Source organism: Lissotriton vulgaris, chromosome 1_1 (assembly GCF_964263255.1).
Source record: "Lissotriton vulgaris chromosome 1_1, aLisVul1.2, whole genome shotgun sequence".
NCBI lineage: Eukaryota > Metazoa > Chordata > Amphibia > Caudata > Salamandridae > Lissotriton > Lissotriton vulgaris.
Window position 1 is genome coordinate 611,731,188 of NC_141685.1, and position 26,936 is coordinate 611,758,123.

The 26,936-nt window shown below is 45.4% G+C and overlaps 1 protein-coding gene across 1 annotated transcript in view; it reads left to right on the forward strand.

The window, feature by feature from the left end:
• AK5 (adenylate kinase 5) overlaps window positions 1-26,936 on the forward strand; it is a 2,618,000-nt gene that overhangs the window by 419,275 nt on the left and 2,171,789 nt on the right. The gene's annotated exons all lie outside the window — the stretch shown is intronic.

Here is a 26,936-nt window from a genome sequence, read left to right on the forward strand (position 1 = left end):
CTGTACTGATAGTAATGTTTTTGAGTGGTTTGGGGGGAAGGGGGCACAGTAATTGGAGTAATGTCTTTTGTCAATTGTATTCTGCATGAATTCCACTTAAAAGTGATAGTATGCCGCATTGCTGACATAAAACTGTTCACTCTTCTTTCCGATGATTTATGGTGCACTGAATTAGTAGTATCCTTGGCGCTGAGCTTGTACATACCCTGCGATAATGCAGAATGCAGGGGGGGCTGTACTGGGAGTAATGTTTCTTGCCTAGTAAATTCTGCTTTAATAAGGCTACGGGGAAATGACTTGTGGTGCAGTGATTTAGTGATACCGACAGAACTCAGCGTGTGTGTACCCTGTGATGATTCATGGTTTGGGGGGGGTCGCAGTGGTATAATGTCTCTTGTCTACTGGAATGAGCCATGTATAAGCATGGGCGAATTTTGCGAATTCACGGTTCGCGAATTTGCGTATTCACGAATTCGCAATCCGCAAAATCCACGAACTCTCGAGAATTTGCGGATTTTTATTTTTTTGTGTTTGCAAGGGTTTCTGCCAGTTCGCAAGGGTTTTGTACCAGTTCGCAATTGCGAACTTACTTGTCGGCTCACAACGGTGGCGACTATGTTGTTTCTACGTCTGGTTCATCATCACAGGTTCACAGCACCCTCTGTTTCACCACTGCCACCCTCTGGTTCACCCATGCCACCCTCTGGTACATCACTGCCACCCTCTGGTTGATCACTGTGGATTATGGGGGGGAAAAGCAAGCACACCTGCCCTGCTTCAACTGACATGAATATTAATTTGGGGTTGATTAATGTGTCACTGAATTTAAACTTCCAGTCTGGCACCTGCTTCCTTATCTGTAATTTGCTTTCTGTTGCAGTGCAATTTTTTTTCACAGGACCTTTGTGGCCTACTTGTAGCTATTCTATGAGCCTACTGTGAGGGTCAGAGCAGGGTCATAGAATAGTTGCAAGTAGGCAACTGAACTCTGGAGGGGCCCCTCAGGAAGCACTACAGGGAATGGTTACTAATGATGAGTTTTAACTTTTGCACCTGCTGAGTGCTTTCAGTTTTGCAAAACTCGTTTTTCTGTAATTTCGCGGGATTCGCGGGCGCGAATTTGCGCAAGATCGAATTCGGAAGCCGCGAATTGGTGCGAATATGCGATTTGCTTTTTGCGGCGTGTTAGTTTGCAAGGTTTTGTGCGTTTTAGCTAGCCGCCTGTAGCGCAACGGCGCAATGTTACCCTCACGGTCGTTCACGGGCGCGGCCATCTTGTTTGCATGAGGCATTTTCCTTTCCCGGCGCGATGTGTAATCTCGCAAAGTGTGCGGCTCGCTAGTACAAATTCGCGTGTGATCGCGAGGGAAATCTCGCGCGAATTTACCCATGCGGTCGTGAACGGGCGCGGCCATCTTGTCTCTGAATCTCTGCCATCCTTTGCTTGTTTGAAGTTTTTTTTTAATCTATTTTACTTATTATCTATCCCTCTATTTTTCTAGCTCTATATTTTTGTGTTTTCTGCTACTTTTGGTTAATTTTAAACTACTTTTTAAAACTCTTTTCTTTTCTTCTTCCCTATTCTATTCTTTATTATTTAGCTTCCTTTCTGCCCAGACCATGGTAAAGGGAGCCGGGAAGCATCCTGAGAAGGGTAAGGGACCCGCACCCCGTGCCCGGCTCCCGTGCGGGCGTTTGAGGGGGGAGCAGGTCACAGCCCGGGAGATCTTCAGCGCTGAGGAGGTGGCCGCACTAGTTTTTTATGTTCAGCACCGCCTCCACAGGACCATCATGGCAGGCGGCAAGATCGCTAGCGGGTACGGGATCCGGGAGTGCCGGAAGCGGTGGGAGAAGGTGTGCCGGGCCATGTACCAACACTCTCGGGTCCGGTGCACCTACAACCAGGCCACCCACCATTGGACGGATCTCCTGGACCGGGAACGCGACTTGATCGACCTGCTCGGCCTTGAGATCCCCGAGCTTGGTGAGTAGTAGTAGCTATTTCTTCACTACTCGGTTTTCTCCTGCTCTGTGTGTTATTATATTGCAAATTTTTGTTTATTACGAAGAGCAATAATGCTGCTGATTACATTGTAGGTAAATTATATTTCAAAATCTTCTGTGCATTTCAGGTGCACTGCTCTCCTTCTCAGTAGCATTGCTACTATGCTTATTTGTTTTCGATTTTGTGTTCATTTCATTGGCCTGAGAAATTATGTATGAGTGTAGTTTAAAGAACTGCGTAATGCTAGACAGATTTTTAATTACCGGCGCATCCCTGCAAAGTAGCAGGGATGCGCCAGTAATTGTGCGCCACGCCACCACCACCCATGGTGCGCTGTATTTACAATGCAGCGCACCATGGGCCCAAAATGTCACCGAAGTGTTATGCATCTGTGCCGTAAAGGCGGCGCATTGCTGGAGTTGCGTCGCAACGATGGCGCAGCTCCAGCAATGCTCTGGGGTGCCCTATCTCCCCAATGCTACATCAAGCCATACGTCTGCTTCAGGCAGGCGCAGGGTTTGTCCTAAAAGTGACTGATTGAAATCTTGTAGATTTCCCTCAGCCACTTTTAGGATGTGTTCCTGCGCCGGAACGCCCCCTGATGGCGCAGGGCTTTACAATGTGATGCATCTCCCATATGCGTCACGTTGTTAATATACGCCGCACCATGGCGCCTCTTTTGTTCTGCCGCTGCATCACAAAAGTCACGCAACAATGGAGCAAAAGAGCCACAAGGGGCTTCTAAATCTGCCTCTACAGACTCAAGTCCAGTCCTTCCTTTGTACACCTGGCAATAAGAAGAAATAGTGGTGGTGGATTGATAGTTTGAGTATTTTAATGACTGGTTAATGTAGTAGGAAACTTTTTAGTGTTGTCGCTGATCTACAATCACGATGGACTTTGTCTGTCACTTCGCGTGCTGCGGAGTGCTGCCTGCCAGTCCTGGGCGAACCTTTTTAGTAGTTTGTTTAGTGAGTTACATAACTTTCCAAGTCGACGGTCCGCAAATCAAGCAATACTAATATCCTAGTAGACCACATGAGATAGGTCAATATATCCCGTGGAATAGTTGTCTATTAGCTATTTCGCCAAAATAATTTGTTATTGTTCTTTTGAAATGTTTGATTTGGTTGACAAATATAATCCATGTTTTCTGGCCTTTCTTTCTTTCATGTTGTACATCAGCTCCCCCCAGAGGCAAGAGGGCATTGGAGGAGGCTGCTGCTGCTGCTGAACAAGGCCAGGATCGGTCAGGCGAGGGCTCCTTTGCTGGCCCCGGTAAGTTTTAATTTTAATATAGAGTACCTATTTTTTCCTAGCGTTCCTCATTCGATTTTTTCTAAATTGTCTTTGATATTCTGATTGTATCTAAATTCTTATCCTGCCTCGACTATGACTCACTGTGGTTTTACTAGATTATTCTTATTAGTCTGTCTGTGTAGCTAACTAAGATTGCACATTTGGCAAAATGTGTAAAACGAAACTCCCATTCTAGTCAGCAATAGCTCTATGCACTGAGTGCAGTCCTCTGGAATTGTCCATAATGTCTTTTCAAGTCTTCTAAATGTTTATGCTTTGACAATTACCAACAATAAAAAGGTGAATGACCACCAAGAAAGAATAAGATACTACTTTACTTTTGGTTTGGATAGGAGGACAATCCATACTACTACTGTTGCAGGGACAAATCTGCACAAACAGAACTATGGACACTAAATAGTGCATTGTTTATCAATTATTATAGGCGCAGGTAGACTTTCCACATACCTCAGTGATAACAGACTTTGAAGAACCCCCAATCTCCTTACTGACTAGATAGTGTGGAAGAGTCATTTAGCTCCCGAATTCATCGATGATTGATCCCCAATGATGATTATCCAACGCAGGACAAGAGTACGGAGTCAGAGTCCAGAAGTGTCAGAGGCACGGACTCATGCTTGCAAATTTCAAAACCTTTTGCTCATTCACTCATGACCAAAAACCACAGAGTCTATTTAAGTTTTAAAGCTTTATTAAAAGTAAAAATATTTATTAAAATCAAGCTTGTCATAAAACATAAACGGTTGAATAAAAATGGAAAAGTGCTTATAGCGATTTATTTCACACATTTATTGTGGGCGAGCCGAGCCCACACCTGGTTTGAACTTTCATTTTTCTTTTTGGTGCTGAATCATTGGTCCCTTCGTCCTAGTTATGATGATTTGTTCTTAGAAGTGAAGCTTCTGTCTGTTATGAGAAAAATGGTGCGTGTTAAAAAGCAAGCATTCATCAGTTGTGCCAAAAAGTGCAGCAAGACAACACCCTTCCCTGGAAAAAGGGACATTTTTACTTTATTTATTTTTTCCTTTTATTATTTTTATTATTGCAGGAAGAACATCTTCATCAAATTTCAATACAAAAAGAAAGAAAGTACAATTTCTTCTTTTAACAGCTATAGCAGAGAACAAACGTATATAATTAAAAAAATAATAATAATAATACTTTTTAGCAAGGCGTAATTATAACAGCAAATGATACCACTGATCTTTAAACATATTCACAAATCAAAAAAAGTTCCCCAAATTTTTTCTTTCTTTTTCAAAGCATTAGGGCCTATAAGTCTTGCTAAAGAGAGTTCCATAACATTAGTTTCATTTATCAAACTCCACCATTCCATTACACTAGGAGGATCTTTTAAGATCCAGGATCTAGCTATGACTAGTCTAGCACATGCATATACTATAGTTAATAGATCCCTATGCTGACTACAGTTATCATGAAAATCAAGTAAAATTAACTGAGGCGATATCGGCGGAGTATTCATTTGTTTCCTCGACAGAACATCAGTTATCCCGTTCCAAAATATAGATAACTTTGGGCATAGAACCAACATATGCTCAATACCTGCTGCTTCCATATCGCATTTCGGACACTTAGTACGATCATTAGTCTGGTTGCCACGTGTCCAACTAAATATTCTTTGTGGAGTGTAATATTGCTGAGTAACTGTTCGATATAGCTGGAGCCTCAAGTTGGAAGATTGAACTACCCGGTTTATTTGGCATAATGAGGCTGAAATCTGTTTAGGGTTGATGTTAACTCCTAGTCTGGTTGACCATTTAGCCGCTAGTTTCCCACTATCGTCCCATTTATTTGCAATCAGATGGCCATAGCTTAAACTTATAAGTGATTTCGCTTTGTCTGAGCAGAGACACGTTAGAAAGTCCGAGTGTGATGTTTCTACAATCTTCATCTTGCGGAGTAGAAAATCCCTGATTTGGATATATTTAAAATACATATCGTCATTTAATTCAAAAATATGTTTAAGTAAGCCAAAATCGAGAAAACCATTCAGGCCATAAAGGTCTCCCAGAGTGGTAATTCCATGCCTAGCCCATGTCTTTCCCAAACCATCTGAAAAAATACAAGGCAGCCCAGGATTACCCCACAGTCTAAGCTCAGCATTGTAAAAAGGAATTTTTCCTAGAGTCATGATGTGGTCCCAGATTTTTTTAATATGCCTAGCGGTCTTAAATGTAACTCTTTTGAAGTAATTAGGATCGTGTACACAAAATAAGAATTGATTGCAGTCAGGTCCCAGCATGTAGTGGTGATAGAATAAAGAATTCTCATTTTTCAGCAAGCTTCGTATGCGTTGAAAAAAAGTGGCAAAATAATATATTCTAAAATCAACACATCAGGCCTCCCTTTTCGATTGGTAACTCCAATAATTTGATAGATCTTCGCGCTTTTTTATAGCCCCACACAAAGCTGCTACAAATGCCTTCTAGTTTCTTAAAGAAAAGTTTGTTAATTTGCAAGGGGATTGATCTAAATAAGTATAATAATTTGGGCAGGATCTTCATAGGACATTTTTACTTTAGAGTAGACAGTCACAAATTATTAGATTGGTTTCTGTATTCACAATTCTTCATTCCTAGACAAAATACTAGTGAGTGGTGTATGTCTATGACATCTAACATTCTTAAATGTACTTTGTAGGTGGAACATCTGGTGCTGGGCCCAGCGCAGAGGTGGAGGAAAGCTCTGGGGAGGAGGCGGTGCAAGTGCCGGACCAAACTGCTGTGCGTGTTGCCACGGTAGTGGCGGGCAGTGGTAAGCTCTTATATTCCTTACTTATTGAGATTGCAGACTGCATAGTGTGCCCCCGTGAGAAAACGTAAGGTTTGTCCAGATGAGAGACATGAAGAAGAATGATTGACATATAGTTTGAATGGATGGATGCCTGGATCATGGTACTATCTGACTCTTAGATAGCATATGTGTATCTAGAGAGAGTAGACGGTCACTGGATGAACTAAGTGTTACTTTGAAGAGCATGTAACACCACACCCGCACGTCCGTCCCAGTGTAGGAAAGGCAAGGAAAAGAAGTTGTAATTTTGTCCGAATACTACCATGAATAGTAGCAGTAGTTTGTATTGCAAGCACAGCATATATCCGGCTATTACGATGGCCACTCACTACCTCTGTTAATAAGTTTAGTAGAACTCGGTCATTCATGTGTGGATGTATCACTGTTCACTCAATAAAAAGCAAAGCACCTAAAGTCATCCCATATGTAAGCAAATACATACCATGTGCAGTGATAGATAATCAGATTATTTATCTTCTTCATTTTCCTTTTCTAGTATTCATTGGCACTGTAGGGTGAAAGGTAAATTAATTAAGCAGTAGCCCTTATAACAGAGTATTCTCAGTGCCACCCATATTAGAAAAGTAAGAGCATCACCACCTGCATGTACTGGACTGGTACAGTAACGCTAGTCTGTCTGACTCATCATGGCGGGCGTCTGTTTTTCTCGGGTGCAAGTTGACTGCGCTGGCATTATGCCGGCTTGCAGAAGTTAACCTTTCCAATTTTGCTAAACAAAAGAGAAGAAGAAGAATAAGACTGGTGTACTGTCATAGTCGACTCTAATGGAGTGAGTCCATAGTGCTTGTAGAATTGATTCCTTAAACTCCCACTAATGTTAGAGCAAGGATGAAGAAGTGGGAGGTTAGATAGATACTGGCCACAATAGTTATGTACTGCGCTTGCAAGTTGCTAGTTTTACTGTGACACAACTTTCTGTTGAATCATTTTGTGTTAATCTTAAAGAGCATTGGTTACAGACTATGTCTTTTTCTTTCTTCATATAGATGCTCCTTCCAAACCAACATGGAAAGAGCTGACTAGACGGGCCCGGCAACGGAGGCTGGAGGCCACTGTTGCCGAATATTGGCGGCTGGTGGACCAGGAGGAGGAGGCGTCTACAACATCTACGGCGACACTTGCATCCTCCTCCGCACTCCCTGGGTCAGCCAGTCAGCGCAGCAGGTCTCCAGCGGTACGGAGCCAGGGTACCGCACCCACCCACCACCGCCGAGCAGCAAAGAAATCAGCTGCCCTCACAGCAGTTACAAAAAAAGGATGCACTGCCTTTCCCTGAGGGTCTCCTACCTCGAGCAGGAGCTCCTCCACACCAAAACCCTGCTCGAGACCCTCCGCAAGGAGCATGCCGACCTGGCCCGGAAAGTCAACAGCAGCATCCAGCAGTAGGAGGAGACTGTCCCTTGCCCCTTTTTTAAAGACTTCTGGGGGGGGGAATTGGGAGTTGGGTTTTTTGGACTTTTCACAGACATTCATTGGGGTTAGGGAGTGGGGGTGGGTTGGGTCTTGCGGGAGATTATTTTTGTTAGGGATATAAATATACTTTAAACTTTTTCTTAGCATACGTGTTTTTTTACTGCTTTTGAGGCTGGTGGGTGGGGGTTTAACAGTAAGTTTGTTTTCCTGAAACTTAAGTGGCATCTTGATTCAAGTTGTTTAATTAATTGCCCAAATGTTTTCAAAACTAAGTGCCTCTCACAGAGTAAGTGAATTCAATCAATAGTCCTTGGACTTTACTAGTACTAGCGTCAGTCTCTCGTCTCTCCTAATACTCCATTATACTTCCTCCCCCCAAACGCTTATCATACCTGTTATTTGTGTTTGGAAATAGGGCTAGGCACAGGGCTGGCTGCACGGCAAATGGCGATTAAGGTTGGCAATCCTGGGCGGATGAAATGTCATCATTGCGGTTGTACTAGTGGTGTTACACAGTGGCAGTTGCAGCATCTGAAAAAAAGGAAATGAAACCTTGTTTGTCCTTACCGTAGCATTAGAACGGTACAATAGAGAATATAGCAGGTGACAGTACACTAGAACAGTGCCACAATGTAGCCTAACAAATGGTAAAGTATTGAAAGTATAACTAGTACTTGCGTTGAATTTCTTTGACATTGGCTACTACTACAAGAAATAGTACCGAAGGTGAAGGACACAGCAGCGTAATAATTTGCCACGTCTAGGAGGAGGATGTTCTTGATGACCAATCAAGTTGATGGCGCACATGAAAATCTGCTTCCATTTGCCAATAGTGACTGAGTGTCAAGCTGAGTAAGAATAGAATATATCCTTGGATTTCTTCACCAGCCTGTTGCTATGACCTTATCCTCCCCAGCAAGTGTGTGGAATTATTGCTGTCATTTAGTCACACATCAATCAAAACCACACAGCCCGGGAGAAGAGGGTTAGGGTTTGGAAAATGGATGGGAATGGGGGATTTTGGGAAAGTTTTGTTGAGAGAAGAAAAAAAAGCACAGCATGGACAAACAATAATTGAAGATAAAGAAATCTTTGGGTACAAATGCGTTTTCACTTGCCTATCTCTGCACTCAGAGAAACACTTCTTACATTAAATTAGATTTAAAAAATAGCACAAGTAAAACCTATAGAATGGCTGTAGGGATGAATTTAGAAGCAGTGATCAAAGAAATGCAGAGTCACACCCATAGAAGTTCACAGCAATAACATTACTTAAAAGATCATTAGAAAATAACGGATACTGTATCTGTATGTTGTTGTAGTTGTCCTGTTGAATTTGGTAAGTTGCATGCATCAAACCATTCCTCTTATTAGCGGGACTCCTCCATTCCAGCTGACGCTCCGTCCATCAATGTTGGTGACCAGAAGACACCCTGTCCACTGCCTGCCTGGCGGATGCTGAATTGCGGCTCGCTAATGTGAAGCCTGACTTCATCCTTTTTTTCCCATTGCACAGACTGAAACCCGGCCTGTAATTATTGATGGAAAAACAGGAAGTGATATTAGAACACCACCTACAAATAAATATAAGGTATGTACGCTGTGTAGTGCAAAAAGTCACACTTTGAGTTTCCTAATAGACAGTACAATATTTTTGAAAGCGCGTACTCTGTGTGAGTCTCCTTTTGAAGGATAAATAAGTATGGGTGAATTAATTTAGCGGATCTTTCCCCTCAAGCTAGGTGTACTGTATTATAAACTGTGTTTTAGAACAAAATTAGACCTTCCCAGCAGTGCTCCCAGACCCTTACTAAACCCAGTCGCAAAAATGTAGAAGACCCCCAATCAGATCCCAAAAAATGAGGCCTAGTAGAAAAATGGTGACAAAACGTACTTTGAAAGTATAGTAGGCCCAAACAATCCTCCCTTACCCACCGTAGATTGTATTCAAACCACTTGCAAGCAAGCAAAAGTATCCATACCCAGCATCGCTCCAAGACTCGCAAACCCCCCCACAAACAGCCCCCGCCCAAACACATGCAATACAATACTGCTAACCCTAACGAGCCCTAAGTTAAGAATAGTGGCAAACGCTTTCTTTACCTAGGCCAAATCCCCCCTTTCCCACCATGGATTTTCTTCAAATCACTTGCAACCAAAATTACACATTCCCACAAGTGCTCTAGGACCTCAGAACCCAGTTGCAAAAATCTAGAACACCCCCAAACACATGGAATACTGCTGCTAGTGCTAACCCTAACGAACCCTAAGTTACAAAAAGTGCCAAAAGGCTTTTCAGCATGGATTTTCTTCAAATCACTTTTATCCGGTATTAGACCTTCCCAGCAATGCCCCAAGACCCGCCAACCCACCTGCAAAAAAGCACAACAGCCCCAAACAGGCAAAAAGCAAAAATGGAAAATCTCATACTTCCAATATTTTTCGGCCTTCTTTCAATTCTGTCCAAACGCGCTGTGCAGCTAGGCCCTAACTCCCCTTTTCCACCATGGTTTTCCTGAAAGACAAATGCAATCAAAATTAGACTGTGCCAGCAGTGCTCCCAGACCCCAAAACCCACCCACAAACACCCGGAACCCCCCCAAACAGCACCTCAAAGACAAGCAAGTCAGCAAAAACGCAAAAATAATTTTGCCTCCGATTTTGCCAAACCATTTTTATCCGGTATTAGACCTCCCCAGCAATGGCCCCAGAGCCGTCAACCCAGGCGGAAACTAGTAGAAGACCCTCAAACAGCCATAAATCAAAAGTCCAAAAATGGGGACTTAGTCATTTTCAGGCAAATTTCCTAAATCACTCCGCGCGCGCTCTGCAGCTAGGCCCTAACTCCCCTCTGCCACCATGGATATGCTTGAAACCTCTTGCAATCAAAAGAATCCATATTCAGCAGTGCTCCCAGACCCCGAAACCCACCCGCAAACACCAGGAAGCCCCTCAAACAGGCCCCCGAAAACGCTACATGGAGCGAAATGTCAGTAAAAGCAAAAACTTTTTCCTCATGGACTTTGTCCAAACCACTTTTATCCGGTATTAGACCTTCCCAGCAATGGCCCCAGAGCCATCAACCCAGGCGAAAACAAGTAGAAGAACCCCAAACAGCCAAAAAGCAAAACTACAAAAATGGGGACTTAGTCATTTTCAGGCAAATTTCCAAAATCACTCCGCGGGCGCTCTGCAGCTAGGCCCTAACCCCTCTGCCACCATGGATTTGCTTGAAACCTCTTGCAATCAAAATTATCCATACCCAGCAGTGCTCCCAGACTCCGAAACCCACCCGTAAACACCAGGAAGCCCCCCAAACAGGCCCCCGAAAACGCTACATGGAGCGAAATGTCAGAAAAAGCAAAAACCTTTTCCTCATGGATTTTGTCCAAACCACTTTTATCCGGAATTAGACCTTCTGAGCAATGGCCCCAGAGCCGTCAACCCAGGCGAAAACAAGTAGAAGTCCCCCAAACAGCCAAAAAGCAAAACTACAAAAATGGGGACTTAGTAATTTTCAGGCAAATTTCCAAAATCACTCCACGGGCGCTCTGCAGCTAGGCCCCAACTCCCCTCTGCCACCATGGATTTGCTTGAAACCTCTTGCAATGAAAATTATCCATATTCAGCAGTGCTCCCAGACCCCGATACCCACCCGCAAACACCAGGAAGCCCCCCAAACAGGCCCCCGAAAACGCTACATGGAGCGAAATGTCAGAAAAAGCAAAAACCTTTTCCTCATGGATTTTGTCCAAACCACTTTTATCCGGTATTAGACCTTCCCAGCAATGGTCCCAGAGCCGTCAACCCAGGCAAAAACAAGTAGAAGAAGCCCAAACAGCCAAAAAGCAAAACTACAAAAATGGGGACTTAGTCATTTTCAGGCAAATTTCCAAAATCACTCCGTGGGCGCTCTGCAGCTAGGCCCTAACTCCCCTCTGCCACCATGGATTTGCTTGAAACCTCTTGCAATCAAAATTATCCATACCCAGCAGTGCTCCCAGACTCCGAAACCCACCCGTAAACACCAGGAAGCCCCCCAAACAGGCCCCCGAAAACGCTACATGGAGCGAAATGTCAGAAAAAGCAAAAACCTTTTCCTCATGGATTTTGTCCAAACCACTTTTATCCGGAATTAGACCTTCTGAGCAATGGCCCCAGAGCCGTCAACCCAGGCGAAAACAAGTAGAAGTCCCCCAAACAGCCAAAAAGCAAAACTACAAAAATGGGGACTTGGTCATTTTCAGGCAAATTTTCAAAATCACTCCGCACGCGCTCTGCAGCTAGGCCCTAACTCCCCTCTGCCCCATGGATTTGCTTGAAACCTCTTGCAATCAAAAGTATCCATACCCATCAGTGCTCCCAGACCCCGAAACCCACCTGCAAACACCAGGAAGCCCCCCAAACAGGCCCCCGAAAACGCTACATGGAGCGAAATGTCAGAAAAAGCAAAAACTTTTTCCTCATGGATTTTGTCCAAACCACTTTTATCCGGTATTAGACCTTCCCAGCAATGGCCCCAGAGCCGTCAACCCAGGCGAAAACAAGTAGAAGACCCCCAAACAGCCAAAAAGCAAAAAATGGAAAATCTCATATTTTTCGGCCTTCTGTCCAAATGCGCTGTGCAGCTCCGTCATGACTCCACTTTTCCACCATGGATGTCCTAGAAAACAAATGCAATCAACATTAGACTGTGCCAGCAGTGCTCCCAGACCCCGAAACCCACCCACAAACACCAGGAAGCCCCCCCAAACAGACCCCCGAAAACATGATAGTGAGCAAAAAAAGCAAAAACTTTTTCAAGTCTGATTTTCGCCAAACCACTTTTATCCGGTATTAGACCTTCCCAGCAATGGGCCCAGAGCTGTCAACTCACCCTCAAAGAAGTAGAACACCCCCACAAGTGCCGAATCTTTCTTCATTGGGCGTAATCCAGCCCTCTGCTTTGAGGGAAATAGGAGTCTGGAGGAGGAGGATAGAGGAGCATGTTCTTGTGAACTTGTGAACCTGAGGAATGCAGACTGCGGCACCTTCCAATCAATAAGCAAATAAATGAAGACAGTTCTGCTGATGGGCTTGTTTTTGTGATTAGGTGATTAAAGTTTTTATTTATATTGACTTTGCAAAACAAAGAAAGACATACACACAGGAATAAAAGTGAATAAGGACGAAAAAGAAAGTTATTGATTCATTGGCTCATTTTCAGGGCTCAGTGTCAAGGAAGAAGAGTTCGTCCTCATACTCTGCGAATTCAGGCGGGAGTTGGTCACCTGACAGAGAAGAAATTCCCTCATCTAAGTTGGTGTCCTCCTCGTCTTCTTCCGGCGTGTATTCTCGTACTTTGTAATCTGGTGGTATGAGGTGCTGATTCATCTTGATCATTGTTAACCTCTCCACATTTTTGGGCGAGAGGCGGGTCCTTTTGCAAGTTACAATGCCACCAGCAGCACTGAAAACACGTTCAGAAGACACGCTTGCGAGTGGGCAAGAGAAGTAGTTTATAGCCAGGTTGGAGATCTCTGGCCACAATTCTTTTTTCCCATGCCAATACGCCAATGGGTCATCATGAACACAGACCTCTGTTGGGTCTTTCAGATAGTCCTGCACCATCGACTCAAGGTTCTCCACGGCTCCTCCACTTTGCTTACTTTTTGCTGGGACCTTTTGAGAAGCAAACCCAAGCTGAGTTAGCCAATCCTCTTCTTCACACAATGTTACTGTTGTGTCTGGTGCAGATGATCCAGTTGCTGGTGTCTTTAAAGGCTGAGAGGTCACTTCTGCCACAGTCACAGGTGCAGAAGTGGATTCTTTTGATTCCGGATGACCTGCTGATGCTGATGTACTGCCTTTTCCTTCAATTTCCTGCCATTCTCTTTCAAACCTCATGGCCGACAGAGCTAGCCAATGTTTGTACTTTAAAACTTCTGTGTCACCAAAAGGAAAGAATGCTCTGCCTGCCAGTGCCTTTTTGTAGCGTGGATCCAGAATAGTAGCACAAATGTAATGCTGTTCTGTGTGAATCTTTTGAAGACGTTCATCGCAAAGTAGGCACTGTAATAATTTCTCCGCCAAATCAAAAGTTTCTTGCTTTTCTTCATCTTTTTGAAACATAGAAGACACCGCCTTCAGTTGGTGCTCTAGCATGCGCAACAATGGGATAGCTTTTCCTAAATTACAGTCCTCCCTGCTGACTGCACGCGTGAAGACCTCAAAAGGACAAAGCATGTCTGTCAGGCTTTTAACTAGCTCCCATTGCTCCGCATCTAGCCTCAGGTCCTTCATAGCTGTACCCAGTGTAAAGAAATACTGACCGACTACCGTAAACTGCTCATACAGACGCTCAAGCATGTAGAAGGTTGAGTTCCAACATGTTGCCACCTCCTGGATGAGTGCTTTCACTGGCAGTCGACGTTCATGTAGCAGGCCCCTCAGATGCTTCTGAGCCTTAAAATAATGGCTGAAATGTGTGCACATTCTTCGGCAGGTGGTCAGTAAGTCCCACACTGGACTTTCTTCACTGAATTTTTTAACAACCAGCTTTATACAGTGAGCCAAAAATGGCACTCTGAAATAGTTACCCATATCCATGACCTTAACTACATTGGCGCCATTATCCGTGGAAACATAACCAAACTTGCGTTTTTTTGGGGACAGCCATTGAAAGACCTTGTGTTAAACTCCTGCAAAATGTTTTCTCCTGTATGACTTGTCTCCATGCCAAACATGGCTAGTGTTGCATGTTTCCGAGCAGCTTTAAAAACGTTGTCCGGGTCAACACCTGCCCTTAGCTTTGCGGTAACTCCTGAAAAAGAGACCCAGTGTGCAGTGATGCACATGTAATCAGTGCCTGTGCTACTGGTCCCATGTCTGTTATCAGATGTATAGTGTGAACAGCACTCTTCTGCAAAGCTGCCCCAATCACCTCCAGCACATCTGCATGTAGTGCTGGAACCGCAACTCTGGCAAAATAGAACCGGCTAGGAACCTTCCATTTAGGGGAGAGCGTTGCCACTAATTCAAGAAAACCAACCCCTTCCACAAAAGAAAAAGGGAGAAGGTCCAGAGCTAGCATTTTAGCCAGCTTAGTGTTATACAGACGCGTCATTGGGTGGTTGCGTTCCAATGGCGCTTCTGAAGAAAACATGCTTCTAATGGTGGGCTGGACCATGATTTTACGGGATGATGATGATGACTTCTTCGACCTAGTTACGCTTGGTGATGATGAACTTTTTCGCATTGGTGTCTCAGTCTCTCCCACACTCTTAGTGTGGCTCACAGGGGGTGTGCTGCTGACAGGGGTACAGGGTGTAAGTGAAGAAATGTTTGACGCTTCTTCCTCCTTGTCATCATCAGATGAAACATCAACGGATACAGTTTGTTGACTTCCAATTCGGGCTTCCTTGATCTCCTTTAGGTGCGCATGTCATTGGACAGTGTGTTGTCTCTCAAGATGACCTCTCTGGCCTCCGGTACCATAGTTGGTACCAAGCTTACCACGACTAACTGCAAGCTTACAAATGTTACAAATGGGTATATTTTCCCTTGTTGTGCAAACACTAAAGAAGTCCCAAACTGCAGACTTCAAATGTCTGTGGGGGGCGGAGGAGGCGATACTGGTCATGCTGCTAATGCCAGATGAAGTGGAGGATGTGTGTTGCCAAACTTTACTACGTTGTGCATTTGCACCACCACTAATTGAGGTCGAGGTGGATGGAGGTCCCTTCTGGCGAGAAAAAAATATGGAAGCAGTAGGTGGTGGTGGTGTACTAGTTAACTCCAATGATAGTGGTCCCATTGCCTCCTCGTCGACAACATCACGCTCAGCAGCTTTTCGGGCTAGGGTTAAAATGTCTGTTTGCTGCATGCCCGCTGAGGCTGGAGTGGCGTGTATGATGACTGCGTCGTCGTCGTCCGAGTCTTCATCAGCAGGAGTAGTATACGCCACTTGTTCTTCAGCACCATACTCCATAAGTACGAGAGTTTCGGGGACCTTCCCTTTACTCTTAGCTACCTTTGTCAGATCATGGTGTGCCTCCCTCTCAGACGGCTGTGGTGGTTCCCAATTTAGATCCATATCATCAGAAGGAAGGGGGCTTGAAGAAGATGTAGGCACCATCCTTGATCTTTTCCTTGCTAGGGATGTGGAAGACAATGAATGATCAGGAGGAGTGGCTTCCTCAAATGATACCTCGGCTCAAATGTCGATTTTCTGATGTGCCCCTACTTCGGGAGGAACAACTATTGTGGGCACTTGCCGCTCCATGCACCTCTGCTTGCGCATCTCCTTGCGCTGCCTCTCCTTCCACATGTACTTGGGCTTGTACTTGCACATGTGGTTTTTGTTGCGGCTGTGGTTGTTGAACACTCGTCAGATGAGTTACAACAACCTGTGTTGATTGAGGGACATTGCTGCTACTTTCTTGCGATGAGCCAACATCACTGGTCGATGGTGATTGAGCAACTAGACTAGCTGCCTCTGTAGCACTCAATGGCTTGGACTTAAGTTGGCGTGGTGGTGGTGGCACTGAGCCCAATGGAGTGGGGGTGCTGCTCCCAGCTTGGTCCCCAGCAGACCCCGCTGCTGCTGCAGGCGTACTTTTTTTCCCCCAAAATGCGGCGGTTGGCACACCAGTCTCCTTGGTAAGTGGTGCCACTTGCTTCTTCTGCTCCTTACTGGCAACTTTCTTGCTAGAGGAGCTACGGGGAACTTTTTTTGGGGCTATCTTCTTCAGATGTCAGAACAGCAGGCCGCATTTGCACAAGTTGCAGAGTTGTCTTGTCTGTGGCCACACGTGACGTCGCGTGACGTTATGCTGCACACACCACTGCAGGACTTCTTCCTGGCACTGGTGGTTCTCTTGTGCACCTAAAAGCAATGGAAGACAGAGGAACATCAGTTATACACCCCAAAAAATTTAAAAACACACAAAAAACAGCACAATCCAGTGCCATCCATGCCCTCAATGATGTTTAAATTCAAGACACCCCACAGAAAGACTAGGCCCATGCACCACTCACTACCCCTGGGCAAAAGGCCCCAACAGCAGCCAAAAAAATCGAAAAACACACAAAAATCAGCACAATCCCATGCCATCCATGCCCTCAATGATGTTTAAATTCAAGACACCCCACAGAAAGTCTATGCCCATGCACCACTGAGTACCCCTGGGCATAAAGGATGAAAGCTAGGCAAAATGGGTGCAGGCCTGAGAACACTGCCTGCCTTCAAAATGGCCCCTTGCCCCCCAGCACATGGCCAGGGCCTGCCTGTACCAGCACTCAAAATGGCCCCCACCCACATAGCCAGTCCCCAAGAGCAGCCAAAAAAATCGAAAAACACACAAAAAATCAGCACAATCCCATGCCATCCATGCCCTCCATGATGTTTACATTCAAGACACCCCACAGAAAGACTAGGCCCATGCACCACTCACTACCCCTGGGCAAAAGGCCCCAACAGCAGCCAAAAAATCGAAAAACACAAATATCAGCACAATCCCATGCCATCCATGCCCTCAATGATGTTTAAATTCAAGACACTCCACAGAAAGACTAGGCCCATGCACCACTCACTACCCCTGGCGAAAAGGCCCCAACAACAGCCAAAAAATCGAAAAACACAAATATCAGCACAATCCCATGCCATCCATGCCCTCAATGATGTTTAAATTCAAGACACCCCACAGAAAGACTAGGCCCATGCACCACTCACTACCCCTGGGCATAAAGGATGAAAGCTAGGCAAAATGGGTGCAGGCCTGAGAACACTGCCTGCCTTCAAAATGGCCCCTTGCCCCCCAGCACATGGCCAGGGCCTGCCTGTACCAGCACCCAAAATGGCCCCCACCCACATGGCCAGTCCCCAACAGCAGCCAAAAAAATCAAAAAACACACGATAATCAGCACAATCCCATGCCATCCATGCCCTCCATGATGTTTACATTAAAGAGACCCCACAGAAAGACTCAGTCCATGCACCACTCACTACCCCTGGGCAAAAGGCCCCAACAGCAGCCAAAAAAAATTAAAAAACACACAACAATAAGCACAATCCAATGTCATCCATGCCCTCAATGATGTTTAAATTCGAGACACCCCACAGAAAGACTAGGCCCATGCACCACTCACTACCCCCGGGCAAAAGGCCCCAACAGCAGCCCAAAAAATCGAAAAACACACAAAAATCAGCACAATCCCATGCCATCCATGCCCTCAATGATGTTTAAATTCAAGACACCCCACAGAAAGACTATGCCCATGCATCACTCACTACCCCTGCGCATAAAGGATGAAAGCTAGGCAAAATGGGTGCTGGCCTGAGGAACACTGCCTGCCTTCAAAATGGCCCCTTGCCCCCCAGCACATGGCCAGGGCCTGCCTGTACCTGCACTCAAAGTGATCCCACCCACATGGCTAGTCCCCAACAGCAGCCAAAAAAATCGAAAAACACACAAAAATCAGCACAATCCCATGCCATCCATGCCCTCCATGATGTTTACATGAAAGAGACCCCACAGAAAGACTCAGTCCATGCACCACTCACTACCCCTGGGCAAAAGGCCCCAACAACAGCCCAAAAATTGAAAATTCCAAAATTGTAGTTGCAGCAACTGTAATGCCCCAAACAAACTTACTTGTGAAATTTCTAATCCAAAAGTGATCCAAAGAAAGTCAAAAAGGCCTTAAATCCAAATATCCAGCAGCATCCACAAAAAGTAATCCTTCCAGGTCAAGATACAAATGAAAGTGACCAGCACATGAAGAAAGCACTGGGAGGAGCCTGCTGCACAGGAACAGGAAGTTAGAGACTGTGGGGCACTTCCTTCCTCCCACCCCCCCCTCAAAATGAACTCCTTGCAAAAAAAAGTGCAGGCAAATGTCAACCTGAGGAGTTATTCTGATAAAAATCTTCATTTTCAGAAGGTTTATGCTGCTTGCTGGTGGATTTCTTGTGCAGAATTGCAAATTTTGCAATTTCGCGAGTGCGAGATTGTTGCTGCCTGACGCATCTACATGTTCGCAATTGCGAACTCTCGCGATGCGTGCGGTGCAAGGTGGCAAGCCGCGATGACGTTATAGCAGTCGCCAAACTCCTGCAGGATCCCGCAGCAAGATCTAAAATTGCGCAGCACACGCAAAATATCGAGAAAAACGACTCTGAAAATGCTGAATGACGGTAAGTGAACGCGGCGTGCCGCAATATTGTATCACCAAGCAAAAAAATCCGCTGCGTGCGAATTTGCGGATTTTCGGCAAATTCGCAAGAGATCGCGGATTGCGGATTTACAGAAAATCCGCAAATTCCTCGAGCAGAACGGATTTTACGCCCATGCTTAGTCATGTACAATCGTCATTCTATCTGAAAAAATCTGAACACATACAATAAATTGTCTCTGCATTGAATTAATCAAGGTTGAATTCCTTATTGTCCGTAGTACACATGCAAAGGTGACTTGAAGTTGTGAACCCTGCTGTCTGTATAGTACTTCGAGGGCTGTAGTTGACACAGACATCGAGGAATGCTTTTATTTGTTACATACTTTAAAAAAATCTGACAACACAGTACTGTTTTTCTGCCTTAAATATATTGAGATTGAATTGTATGTTGTCTGTAGTGCTTATGCGCCCCTGGTATCAAGAGATAAACTCTTTTGATCGCAGTGTACATTTTAGAACAGAACTCACTACAGTCATTGAGGAATGTTTTATGTGGTATCCTTTAACAAAATAATCTTTGCCTTACATAAATCAAGGATATCTTGAATGCTGTCCGTAGTGTAGATGGAAAGCTGAATTCAAGTTGTGAACCCTGTTGTCGCAGTGTAGATTTAAGGCAGTTGTCGACTCAAAGATCGATGAATGCTATTTTGTCACAGTTAACAGAATCTGAGGACACAGTACAATTGTCTCTGCCTTAAATAAAGCAAGGCTGGATTCAATGCTATCCATAGTGTTGATGCAAAGCTGAATTCAAGTTGTGAACCTTGTTGTACTCAGTGTAGATTGAGGGCAGTGTTGTGAATGTATCTAGGACCCTAATTAGATAATCCTGATTTATGCCCTTGTGTGGTTCTAATAAATCAAATCCTTATAAAGGCATGAGAATTTTATCCATATTAAGTCATAGCCAACGCAGTCCAAATACGGCAAGGCTACTCCCATAGACTCCTAGAAAGTACAACGCGTTCTTAAACAAACCAAGCCTCCAGCAGCCCGGGAATTTCCCCTGCTTCTGTTTTGATTTGTCCTAGAACACCTGGGAGTCCTGAAAGAACTGACAGTTCTTAGTGATGTCTTATGTCCAACCTTACGTCAAACTCTGCACCTTCCAGGTATAAATATACCAGCATCTGCCTTAAGCAACACACGGTGGTTTGGAGGGGAATCGGCTATCTACTTGCCCGACGCCCTGCTGATACGAGTGCCGAAGGAAGCTGACCCTCCTTTCTGACGCACTGAGAGAGACGCTGTCTTTTCTCTTGCCGAGAAATCCAGCTCCAGTGTTTTCCGGTCACCCTTGCGGGTTTCTGGGAGATCGAGCCCTGAGAGAGAGATACAAGACCTCCTTCATTCTATACCTAAGGTACAGCGCTGATTAGACCCATAGAGAATTCTTGATTCAGATTCTTGGCAAAAACTGTAACTCATTTACTCCTTCCCTGTACCAGGCATAGGTTAGGTACACTGGGGTAGGCGTATCCTAGAAACACCAGTTGAGTACGTTCAGCCATTATTTTATCATTGTATGTATTTTATCCATTTTAAGTATCATATGGCTTAGAAACCATATAAATGCTTTTACAGTATTATTTCATAATACTCCTTTTACTGTAAGCACTTTACTTTATAACAAGTAGTGCAATTGTGGCAATTCATTTCTCTTGCATGAGAAAGAAGACAGCTCAATAAATAACCCTTTTTATTGAAAACGCCCGTCTCTCTATTTCTCTGCATTTCTGGTGAAACGAAGCATGCACGATTGACTGAGTAAAATAGCTATCTATTGTTTACGCGACTCTAGAGATATATTCCTTATTACAGGGGGAACAAAGTTGTCATGGGATATGGTTGTCAGAAACTAATCCCTCCTTGTCTATTCAGGAAAGCTATACGCCTTCTGGTTTACTCGAAAAAGTTTCTAGTGACCTCTGAGCTAGCTGGCACACACAATTAAGTCTAACATATTCAATAGAGACCTAGTTGACCTCAGTCCTATGTCTAAGCTATCGTTTATGTTATTCCAATGTGCAGAGCCTATTGGGAATATAGGAACTACACTACAGCAGTAGTCAACACAAAGATCGATGAAGGCTATTTTGTCAAAGTTTACTGAATCTGAGGACACAGTACAATTGTCTTTGCCTTAAATAAAGCAATGCTGGATTATATGCTGTCTGTAATGTTGATGCATAGCTGAATTCAACTGGTATCAAGTTGTCAACTCTACTGACCACAGAATAGATTGAAGGCAGTTCTCAGCACAGATACTGAAGACAAATTTAGATTCAAAGTTTAATTCAAGTTGGGAACCCTGCTGTCCGCAGTGTCGATGGAAACCACTATCGATGCAGACATAAGCCTGCGGTGCTGTGGCGCTGGGTTCGCAATCAGCCTCTATTGAGGAAGCACACGGTCATGGCGGCAGCCACATGGCAGGGCGGGGACCTTTGCTGCGGTGCAGTCTCTCCTCTTTGCAGAAGTAAACCACGCCCAAGGCGTAACCTAATTATTTATAGTCATACGTTGACTTTGTTTACGTTGGACTAGCCTACTTCGCTTCTGTTTCAAAGGGGGTGGGGGTGAACACAGCTACATGAACAAAATATTCCAAAGTGTCTGAGATAATATGGTTGCGTCCACTATTCAGTACACTACACGTATCAATGGTATATCTAAACACTGAAAAGTTTTTGATTTTTATAGTGAATTGTGTATAGTATTTCACCGGTAGTCTTAGCGTTGTGTACATTATTGTTGATGTTCGAGTTCTTTCAGTTATACATACTTGGTTGCCACATCTCTATAGATTAAGCTAGTGTTCTGTTGAGTGGATATGTTATTTTGGAAGGGTTTGTTGTCCTGTTTTGCACTGCCTTTGAGGTAGTAGGAAGGAGAGGTCCTTGGGAGTGGTTGTAGTGGTAGTGGCGCTGAGTATTGTGATTTTGTTGGGTGTGGGAAGTCTATAATTACAATCTCTAACACATATTGCTCTTTAAACATGGGTGTGAGTTGGATGTAATTCAAGTAGTACATGTTCGACGTACTTACAGTAGTTAAATGTTGATGTTAATTTGTTAGTGGTAAGTGAAACTTTTGCCTGATTTTTTACGTAGCATTGCAGATTTGGTTTCTGGTTGAAAATATGGGGAAGTGGTCAACATAATAAGTAGAAATTGTCATTTAAAAAAACCTTTGAAATTCACTGAAAATCCATAGGTTTCAAGCAGGTTATAGTTATGAATTATGATTTAAAAAACCTTTGAAATTCACTGAAAAAAAGATAGGTTTCAGGCAGGTTATAGTTAGGAATTAGCATTTAAAAAACCTTAGAAATTCACTGAAAAAAATAGGTTTTAGGAATGTTATAGTTAGCTGGACATTTCACTCATACAAAACCATTAAAATTCCTCTGTTATAGTTAATTGTACTAACTGTAACTCTCGCGCCCTCAATCCACTGGTGATGATGTCACATATTACATCATTCATGACATGGTCAGTGACCACTGATGACATCTCAAATGACATCACTGATGACATCACTGATGACATCATCCACATGACAATCAGATACACCTCATCATACACTAATATGATCTTTCATTACTCGCTGTAAAATAAAGAGTACCATATTTGAATCCATTAGCATACTAATACAAGTATCTAAAACCCCTCTCAGTCATTCTTAGATCTACACAAACATATAATCAATTATCTATAGATTCACTCATACATTCTGTCAATGATCAATAGAACACTATGAAATATACTTATACACCTGTATTGACATTACACACCAGCACACATCCTATTTACTTATGCAGTCATCCTGCTCACTTATGCAAACAATGGATCATACTTATATTTACTGAGCTACACACTTATACAAACACCACTTCATTTAATCATATAGATAGTAACTCATACTTAGTGTGTTATAAAATAACTATTACAAGTATACAGTTATACATACAGTCACTCATGCAATCACTGAGTCTTATGTATACTTATTTATATACAACAAATGTCACATACACTGTCTTTTATTGTTCTAGTTTGTTGGACATGTAACATTGAGAGATATATTTGCTCATCAGCACATCCATATACATATTCACTCACCGAAACAAGTATTATTACATGTAGTCCTAACATCATATACCTACTGAATCAACTATTGACACATCTTTGGGCAGTCACATACCCCCCACCAAACCACCCACAGATTCCTTCTCCCATACAAATAATCAGTTAACTAACCAATAACTATTACAGACTTTCACGTAGCTAGTAACTATCTGGTGCAGCAGTTTACACACCCTTGACCCTGCCTGCCGGCCAGGTCGCTCCCCACCTGCTGCACAGCTCCACCTGTGTGCCTATGCCTTTCCCCCTCGCTGCTGCGTGAGTTCGCTCCTGCTGTGACCGCTGTCCGCCGTTGACTGTCTGCTGTTCCCCTGGTGTTAGTAAATTGTATTGTGTTCCATAGACACTGTATTGTGATCCATTGCACTTTCCTTTCGGTGTACCCCGTTTTTTGCCGTTGTTGCCCTAGCATCCTTGATCGCCCCCCTCCCTCCTTCCCTTCTGTATCTCTGCCCAATCTCGCCGCTGCTTTCCCGCGGCCCCGCTCCCCGCCTCTCATTCGCCGACCCACTCCTGCCTCCCAGCTGCTCCTCCCTCTCTCACCACCTTAAATGGCGGTTGTTGCACGGCCTGCGCAGCGGGCGCACCGCTGGCATGCCGGAGGCTTGCCAGAGGCAAGGCCATCTGTGCCCATCCGCACCTGGACTGCGCCCAGCACCAGAACCCCTGGACCCCAGGAACGCCACACCACCAGACTCCGCTACAACGCCAGCACCCTCCACGTACTCAACGCCGGTCGAGACCATACCTGCGTCCAGGCCGCACCCAAACGCACCCATGGACCCTTTTCCTGCCGCACTTGCTGTCAGACTCCACGCTGCAGGATCCGGTTGTTGTACATAAAACTCCACCTCCCGACCTCACCAACACACTGGTACTAAAAACACAGTGGGTTCGAGGGATAGGGCGAGGGAAAAAAGAATCAGAACAAGGAGGGGACAGAAGGGGACTGCAGGGAAGGGATGGCTGAAAGACAAGAAAACAAGTATACGGGTTACAAATGGTCAAAGGGAAATCCTACTCTCATTTCATTCTCGCTAAGCAGATTATATGATTCACCTTTTCCGTAGAAAGTGCTCTCCACCTCCTCCCTGTGTATTGAATATGAATCACCGAACAGCTAGTCCCTATGGAACATAAACACCAGTTATACTCATATACCACAGTGAACAGATGCTCAAATCTCTCTCTTTGATTTGTACGTACCCCGCCTTGTGAATAGTTCAGTGTCCCAAAATAAATGTGTATAACTCCACCATCCAACGTGAATCCAAAACAAAAGTCGGTTACTTGAATGTCAAGTGTTTTATCACTGTATGCACTAATTGAATCCTTATAAGACACGGCAAGACATAGCTTCCTACTACAGTCTTCCGCTCTCAGTCTGACAATCCACCGTATCCTCAATAAAGAATGCTCCAAACACGGCAAGGTGTAGGGATACCCACAACCTTCCGCTTTGGCAATTGACCCTCTAGACACTAGTGACTTTCTTCGTAGCGGTAGTGAGCAGAGAGGCTTGCCCCACTACACTCCGCTCTCCCAGCACCCAGCGACAGGAAACCTAAAGCACTGCTGATAACAAAATCATGAACAGAGTAGAATGGGCCCACCCAGCTTTTATAGAACCACGCCCCCTCCTCAGGACTTTTGGGAGTTGTAGTTTCTATATGTTTGGCAGGCGCCTTGGCAGATCCTGACACTTGCAGCTTCACCTGCAACAGATCCGCCATAGCACCTAATACGGGACCCAACCACCTCCGCTGCATACTTCTGAACACCATCTCTTCACGCAAACACGCTGTCGAGCTATGGGACCTGCTCGACACCTCCGCCCCTGACTTCGCCTTCCTGACCTAGTCCTTGTGGAACGACTCCTCTGCACCCGACATCGCCATAGCCATCCCGACGGCTACAAGATCTCCCACAAAGACCGCACCAACGGTATGGGAGGAGGGATAGCTATCGTACACAAGTCCTCTCTCAAGGTCACCACCTACTCTGACAACACCCTCAGCACCGCCGAACTCCTGCACTTCCGGATCCACACCGACCCCAACACAACCCTCAGAGGAACCCTCTTCTACAGACCCCCCGGACCCCAGCCACAGTTCATCGACTCCATCGCCGACCTCGTCAGCACCCACACACTCAATTACACGGACTACATCCTCATCTGGGACCTGAACTTCCACCTCGAGAACAACAACAACGCCAACTCCACCACCCTGATCGCCAACCTTGCCAACCTCGGACTTAGACAACTCGTCACAAAACCACCCACACCGCCGGCCACACGCTTGACGCTATCTTCTCCACTAGCACCCACGTCTCCGACCACACCACCGAACTCCACTGGACCGACCACCGCTGCATCAACTTCACCTACAAAAAATCCACCACACACCACCGCACCCAACAGCTATCTCGCTGCCGCTGGAGCAAAGTCACGAAGACCTGCTGGCCACCACCCTCGCCCAGAACACATCCACCTAGACCACCAACCCAGACACCGCCGCCCGCAACTTCAGACAATGGATCGCCGAGTGCGCCTACACCCTCGCCCCACTCAAAAAACCCTCCAACAGTGCACCTGCAAGAAAGCCACCTGGTTATCCGAGGAACTCCAAACCTCCAAACGAACATGCCGGAAGCTGGAGAAGAAATGGCTCCACGAATAAACACTGGACAGCCACGCAGCCCACAAGGACGCCACCCCCAAACACTACCACCTCATCAGATCAGCCAAGAGATCGTCCTTCAAAGCCCGCCTGGACAACAACACACACAACATCAAATAACTCTTCCACATCGTGAAGGAACTCTCCAACCCCAGTGCCAATGCCAATGACATCCCGCCCTCACAAGAACTGTGCAACTCGCTGGCCACCTACTTCCACCGCAGAATCGCTGACATCCATGACAGCTTCAACGCCTCGACCACCCCTACAACGCCATACCCCACCCCACCGGCGAACATCACCCGCATCAACCGCCTTACCTTCCGGACCGACGAAACACTCAAGATCATGGACTCCATCCACTCAGGATCACCGTCAGACCCCTGCCTACACCACATATTCAACAAAGCGGGAGAAGCCATTGCACCCCAACTTCGAAAAGTAATCAACCTCTCCCTCGAGGCATCCACATTTCCGGATAGCTGGAAGTACGCTGAGATCAACGCCCTCCTCAAGAAGCCCAAGGTGGACCACAAGGACCTCAAGAACTTCCGGCCCATCTCTCTGCTCCCGCTCCCGGTGAACGTCATCGAGAAAGTTGTCAACACGCAACTAACCCGCTACCTCGAGGACAACAACATCCTAGATCCATCCCAGTCCGGTTTCCGTAGAAAGCACAGCACCGAAACAGCCCTCATCTCCACCGCAGACGATATCAGGACCCAACTAGACAACAGAGACATCAGCCCTCATCCTCCTGGACCTGTCAGCTGCCTTCGACACGGTCTGCCACTGCACACTAAAGACATCCCTCCAAGATGCCGGAATCCAAGAGAAGGCCCTGGACTGGACCACATCCTTCCTCTCTGGAAGAACCCAGAGCATCCACCTCCCCCCTTCCGACATCATAAGCGGCGTACCCCAGGGCTCTTCCCTCAGCCCGATGCTGTTCAATGCCTGCATGGCCCCCCTTGCGCACGTCGCTCGCCAGCATGATCTTAACATCATCTCCTACGCCGACCACACCCAGCTGATCCTCTCCCTCACCAAGGACCCGCACACTGCCAAAACCAACCTCCACAAGGGACTGAAGGCCGTCACCGATGGTTGAGGAACAGCAGACTGAAGCTGAACTCGGACAAGATGGAAGTCCTCATCCTCAGGTCCACCCCCTCAGCCTGGGATAACTCCTGGTGGCCAACCACGTTAGGAACAGCACCAACACCCACCGACCACGCACGCAACCTACGAATCATCCTCGACTCCTCCCTCTCCATGTCGAAACAGGTCAACGCATTCTCCTCCTTGTGCTACAAC